The following is a 7,207-nucleotide window of genomic DNA, read 5'->3' on the forward strand; positions in this document are numbered from 1 at the left end:
ATGGTTGGTTAGCTGCCAGCACTGTGGCATTGTTGGAACGTTGTTCATTGTTGTTTAACTAGTTAACTTTAGTTGGCTGGCTCCCTAGCAGACGTTATTATTTGTTTCCCAGAGCTGTTTGTTTTTCTAGTTAGAGCCTAACGATAGGCATTGTTGGCACATTGTTCATTGTTGTATAATTAGCTAACGTTATCTGGCTGGCTCGTTAGCTAACATCACGTGTGTACAACACCCATTGAATATGGCCGGTGTCAGTAAAAGTCTGCTTTAAAGAGTAATGCAATTGTTGACAGCAGATTGGGCTGTTTTCATGTTATCCAGAGGTAAACAAATCATCGGCCAGAGCATCAAGTGGGCCACGAAAACTAAACGAGATGCGTGGGACTAAAGCTTAAGAGGGTGTGAACAATGCTGAATGGGTGTAGACAAAGAAGAGCTGTTCATTAGATACCAAAACATTCTAAGGGGATTTTTCAAAAAAATGTAGATTACAAGTTGATCAACTGTCACGTTCTGACCATAGTTCTTATGTATTTTCTTTGTTTTAGTGTGGTCAGGGCGTGAGTTGGGTGGGCAGTCTATGTTTTCTGTTTCTATGTGGGGTTTCTTGTTTGGCCTGATATGGTTCTCAATCAGAGGCAGGTGTTAGTCATTGTCTCTGATTGGGAACCATATTTAGGTAGCCTGTTTTCTGTTGGGGTTTGTGAGTGGTTGTTTTCAGTCTTTGTGTGTCTGCACCAGATAAAACTGTTTCGGTTGTCACGGTTGTTGTTTTGTAATTTGAAGTGTTCAGTTTTTTAAAATTATTATTAAATTAAGATGAACACTAACCAAGCTGCGCTTTGGTCCACTCCTTCTTTCACCGTCTACAACCGTTACATCAACTTTCAAAGCAGAATTACGTTCCCATTGTTCCTCACATGCAGTGTATGTTATATCATTTTGTAGCTCTGAGTCTGAGTCAATGTAAAAAACACCATTTCACATTTTACTACATAAGACCGAATCCAGGGGGTTGAGTCACAATTGTCGGTTTTAGGCCTATGTATTTGACTTAGTTGATGATGCAAGGTCCAGGCCTACTGTTGCTCCTATTGGCTATCTCTGAGTTCTATGCTTTTATTTCTTCAGCTGCCAATGGATCACAGTGTATCCATGTGTCCATATGCCAGAGGCTGCTGCTCACGCCGTAGTTGAATTTAAACTTTTTGATTTTTATCATTTTACTTCAGATTTTTATGATTAACCACGTAACAATGATTTTGAGAAAGGGAAACGTTCAGTTTGAAATGAAACTGTTCCTTGAAAATGAGAATATAAAAATAATCATCACTGGCACGTATGATGGGTACAAATAGTAGGATAAGTTGTAAGCTTGCCCAAACTTGAAATTCACAAGTTGCTTATTACACCAGCAGAGAGCGTGTGCACACAAATCTCGTGAAAAACATGTCCGCCTAGGGAAAACAAAGGCCCGTCCAACTGATTGGTTCTGGCTCCGGTCCTGGTTAATTCTATCAAGACACGAGAAGCGCGCATGACAAGGACAGCTTGAGCGTACCTGATTGGTTGGGCTAAGCATGAATAGTAATTGAAAATTGTAAAAATATCTCCTATTGGATTTCCATTAATCTGTTAAGGTAAGAAGAGAAAATGATGGTTAATGTAGCTATTATGTCATCCATTTTAGTCTGATTAATATTGTAAGGCAAAATATTGTGCTTGTGCAACATTGCGATGTTGACGCATGGTTATTTTTCATACATTTTTAACCTATAGCATTAATTATTGAAATTGACACAAACATGAACTTATGGCTTTGGCCCTGTCTGGGGGTGTCCTCAGATGGGGCCACAGTGTCTCCTGACCCCTCCTGTCTCAGCCTCCAGTATTTATGCTGCAGTAGTTTGTGTCGGGGGGCTAGGGTCAGTTTGTTATATCTGGAGTACTTCTCCTGTCTTATTCGGTGTCCTGTGTGAATGTAAGTATGCGTTCTCTAATTCTCTCTTTCTCTCTTGCTTTCTCTCTCTCTCTCAGAGGACCTGAGCCCTAGGACCATGCCTCAGGACTACCTGGCAGGATGACTCATTGCTGTCCCCAGTCCACCTGGCCGTGCTGCTGCTCCAGTTTCAACTGTTCTGCCTTATTATTATTGGACCATGCTGGTCATTTATGAACATTTGAACATCTTGGCCATGTTCTGTTATAATCTCCACTCGGCACAGCCAGAAGAGGACTGACCACCCCACATAGCCTGGTTCCTCTCTAGGTTTCTTCCTAGGTTTTGGCCTTTCTAGGGAGTTTTTCCTAGCCACCGTGCTTCTACACCTGCATTGCTTGCTGTTTGGGGTTTTAGGCTGGGTTTCTGTACAGAACTTTGAGATATCAGCTGATGTACAAAGGGCTATATAATTACATTTGATTTGATTTGATTTGATGGCTGATAGTACATTTGTTGAAAGTTAGTAGCATTACAAACCAGACAAATTGAGGCAAGACAGATATTCTCCACTTCTTACCAGCTGATAGTTCTGTCCCAAGTCTGTGTTACTCCCTTCCTACTGACAGATACAACAGTAACAGTAGTTCTGTTCCCGGTCTATTTAATTTTGACTCATTTACCCTAGAAATGACATTACAGTTGCTCATGACATATATAAGTTGGTTGTCATAAAATATGGTGTCTCCAGCTCTATCGATTTCTGTGTAATTAGGAAAATAACTTAAGTGTTACTTTTGTCCCGGTACTCCCTACCTCATTTTCCAATGTATTGAGAATAGTAAATCAAACCTTTTAGACTTCAATAATACAACCACTTGTTTAAGGATTCAAGGCGACAGAAGATTTAGACTAAGAGCTCAACGACCTTTCAGAATGCAAATATAGTAACTGACTTGATTGAGACTACTGTTGATACAATTATTAAAGGTTAAACTATTTCATGATAACTATGGTAGAGATAATAAAGGTTAAGCTATTTAATGATAACTATGGTAGAGATAATAAAGGTTAAACTATTTAATGATAACTATGGTAGAGATAATAAAGGTTAAACTATTTAACGATAACTATGGTAGAGATAATAAAGGTTAAGCTATTTAATGATAACTATGGTAGAGATAATAAAGGTTAAACTATTTAATGATAACTATGGTAGAGATAATAAAGGTTAAGCTATTTAATGATAACTATGGTAGAGATAATAAAGGTTAAACTATTTAATGATAACTATGGTAGAGATAATAAAGGTTAAGCGATTTAATGATAACTATGGTAGAGATAATAAAGGTTAAACTATTTAACGATAACTATGGTAGAGATAATAAAGGTTAAGCTATTTAATGATAACTATGGTAGAGAAAATAAAGGTTAAGCTATTTAATGATAACTATGGTAGAGATATTAAAGGTTAAACTATTTAACGATAACTATGGTAGAGATAATAAAGGTTAAACTATTTCATGATAACTATGGTAGAGATAATAAAGGTTAAGCTATTTAATGATAACTATGGTAGAGATAATAAAGGTTAAGCTATTTAATGATAACTATGGTAGAGATAATAAAGGTTAAACTATTTAATGATAACTATGGTAGAGATAATAAAGGTTAAACTATTTAACGATAACTATGGTAGAGATAATAAAGGTTAAACTATTTAACGATAACTATGGTAGAGATAATAAAGGTTAAGCTATTTAATGATAACTATGGTAGAGATAATTTAAGGGTCCTCTAAAATTAATTTGGATAGGATAATCACATTAATTACAATACATTAGATCAATTAATTCCTCCAGTAATAACTTCATAAATGATATTGAATATCCATAGTCAGGGGAGCAACTTTTTAAAGTTTTTTTTATCCAATTGGATAATCACTCCAAACAGTCTAGCGACCGCTCGGAGCAGTCCGCATTTTCCTGGAGCACACCGTTGCCTAGTTATGTATCACATTCCAATGATGGGCTTCCGAGTGCAGCGTTCTAAGGCACTGCATCGCAGTGTAAGAGGAGTCACTTCAGGCCCTGGTTAGAAAATAGGCTACATCACATCCGGCCGTGATTGGGAGTCCCATGGGGTGGCACACAAGTGGCCCAGCGTCGTCCGGGGAAGGCCGTCATTGTAAATAGGATTTTGTTCATAACTGACTTGCCTCGTTAATTAAAGTTTAAATGAAAAACATTACAAAAAATGCCATTTCAGAATGTGGGTTGGGTCATGTCCCCCCATCCCCAGTGACAGGTCTGCCCCTGTCCATTGCCAAAGACCCACAACCAAGGTCCCAAATGTGGTTCAGGAATACTGAGTATTGATGGAGAAAAGTGGTGAAGACTCACTTTAACATGCATTGGCCGATCTAAACCTAATATAGACTTTAATAACAAGGCTTATAGAAGGGCAATGGGTTTCACTGAATTTCAGACAGACAGCAAATGTTCTGCATCATAACACTATCATAACACTGTCATAACACTGTCATAACACTGTCATAACACTATCATAACACTGTCATAACACTGTTATAACACTGTCATTACACTGTCATAACACTGTCATAACACTATCATAACACTGTTATAACACTGTCATAACACTGTCATTACACTGTCATAACACTGTCATAACACTATCATAACACTGTCATAACACTATCATAACATCGTAATAGGTCCACTATTATGCTGCGTTATAAGGTATCAGGCTGTGGGTGTGAGCTGTCATAAGCTGTCATAACACTGTCATAACACTGTCATAACATCGTTATAGGTCCACTATTATGCTGCGTTATATGGTATCAGGCTGTGGGTGTGAGCTGTCATAAGCTGTCATAAGGCTAGAAAATACAGCAATATCTTTGTCATAACACGATCATGACATATTTATGTCAGCTTATGACATGTGTTATGAACCTTTATGACATGTTCAAATAAACTGTTACCCAAAAGGTTGGCAAGCAATTCCCCCAATTACCAATCATCAAATGTACAGCATTGGACCAATCAGATCTCATTATTAAGTATTACAGAGCTTCGATTATTCTAAAGAAATGCCTTTAATATTTGAAAACAGACCTCAGCTCTCTTGTTCAGAAAATACTAAATTTTTACAAAAAAATGACAAATATTCAGTACATGAGCTAGTTTATCTGGACATTTCTGACAAGATATAAATGGCTCTCTAAGGTATAAAATGACTGCCATGAGAAGAGTAAAACTGGTGATGCATTCTCCAATATTATTCTACTATTACAACATTCATGAATAAGTTGAAAGCCAGACTGAGTTAATAAACGTAAATGAACACCTCCACCGACCGCCCCGCCCCACTGTTTGGAATGCACCAGTGGTGGAAAAAGTACCCCATTGTCCTACTTGAGTAAAAGTTTAGATACCTTAATAGAAAGTTACTCAGTGGAAAGTAACTCACCCAGTAAAATACTACTTGAGTAAAAGTCTCAAAGAATTTGGTTTTGTATATACTTAAGTATCAAAAGTAAATGTAATTGCTGAAAAATACTTAAGTATCAAAAGTAAATGTAATTGCTGAAAAATACTTAAGTATCAAAAGTAAATGTAATTGCTGAAAAATACTTAAGTATCAAAAGTAAAAGTAGAGTATGAATAATTTAAAATTCCTTATTTTAAGCAAAGCAGATGCAAATCTTATCTTGTTTTTTTATGTATGGATAACCAGGGTCACACTCCAACACTCAGACATCATTTACAAAAGATGCATGTCTGTTTAGTGAGTCCCCCAGATCAGAGGCAGAAGGGATGACCGTGTGTTGTTTTGATAAGTGTGTGAATTGGACCATTTTACTGTCCTGCTAAGCTTTCAAAACGTAACGAGTACTTTTGGGTTGTCAGGTAAAATGTATGGAGTAAAAAGTACATTATTTCCTTTAGGAATGTAGTGAAGTAAAAGTAAAAGTATAAAAATATAAATAGTGAAGTACAGATCAGTGGAAACCACTGGTATAAATGTGGTCAATTATTTCTACAGTTTCATTTGGTTTTAGTCCTTTCAATGTAGATTGAGGTAACCCTGCCTTCGATGATAACAACACCACCTTCAATGGAACTGAACAGAGTTAAGGATTCTTAGGGGTTCTTAAACTTTTTCAGCTAGAGACCCAAATTAGAAACTGACCGTCATCCCATGACCCAAATCATCCTCCAGAGACTCAAATTAGGAAGAAATAGTGTGCGATTATATATTTATTTTAGTATCTTGCGACTCACCTCTCACTCGCTCACGACCCACTTTGGATCCCGACCTATAGTTTAAGAAACCCTGATCTTGTCCATTTAAATGCACACTTACTTTGAAATCGTTGACACTTTCAGACAAGCAGGCTGTGCGTTGAGCCAGGGTCACAGAGCAGTACAGGTCTACAGCTTGAGTCTATCACCTTTCATGTAAAGCAAAATGAAAGTGAAACGTTTTGATGGTCCATTCTGGGAAATCACACCTTATTCTGAATCTGTTACACAGTGCCTAATCACATCTCAGATACAACCTCATTGGTTCTTAAGGGTCACATGATTTCCCAGAAAGTGAAATGAAGTCCAGGTAGTTTCTCAAAGTACAAACTAACACAGATAGACACAATAAAACGGATGACATCCCACTGTGGATGTAATAGACTTTACAATGGGGGAATGTTTCCACTGCACAGCCTAACCTATGGATTGTGTCTCCATGAAATGGGATATCTCCTCAGTGACATTCACAGGACACAACTGTGTAGAGTTTACACAAATTCTAGCGTTTTAGCTGCAGGACTTTGTGAGAAATCAGTTCACTACACAGCCTATTGTGCATATTGAACATACAGATTGGACCGTACAGTCTAAACTAGAGATTGTGCTCCCATGAAATGGGTATCAGCCTACTCAGTGACACTCACAGAACTATGGGGCGGCAGGGTAACCTAGTGGTTAGAGCGTTGGACTAGTTGGACCGGAAGGTTGCGAGTTCAAACCCCAGAACTGACAAGGTACAAATCTGTCGTTCTGCCCCTGAACAGGCAGTTAACCCACTGTTCCTAGGCTGTCATTGAAAATAAGAATTTGTTTTTAACTGACTTGCCTAGTTAAATAAAATAAATGTACAGTTTACACACATATTAGCATCTTAGCTCTTATTTAGAACTTGTATCTTAGCTCTTATACTAGAATTTGTGTAAACTCTACACAGTTG

General features: G+C 37.5%; 1 protein-coding gene across 2 annotated transcripts in view; it reads right to left on the bottom strand.

Annotated features, from left to right (window-relative positions):
* Positions 1-6,451, bottom strand: part of LOC109880987 (interferon-induced GTP-binding protein Mx2) — a 22,864-nt gene extending 16,413 nt beyond the window's left edge. Inside the window, exon 1 of one of the 2 annotated variants that reach the window (XM_031801447.1) lies at positions 6,329-6,451. The gene's annotated coding sequence lies outside the window, so the exon portion shown is untranslated. Of the gene's footprint in view, positions 1-6,246 lie in introns of both variants that reach the window. The other variant, XM_031801442.1, reaches the window with a different exon arrangement.
* Between the last annotated feature and the right edge of the window lie 756 nt (positions 6,452-7,207).

This window comes from Oncorhynchus kisutch, linkage group LG2 (assembly GCF_002021735.2).
Source record: "Oncorhynchus kisutch isolate 150728-3 linkage group LG2, Okis_V2, whole genome shotgun sequence".
Classification (NCBI taxonomy): domain Eukaryota; kingdom Metazoa; phylum Chordata; class Actinopteri; order Salmoniformes; family Salmonidae; genus Oncorhynchus; species Oncorhynchus kisutch.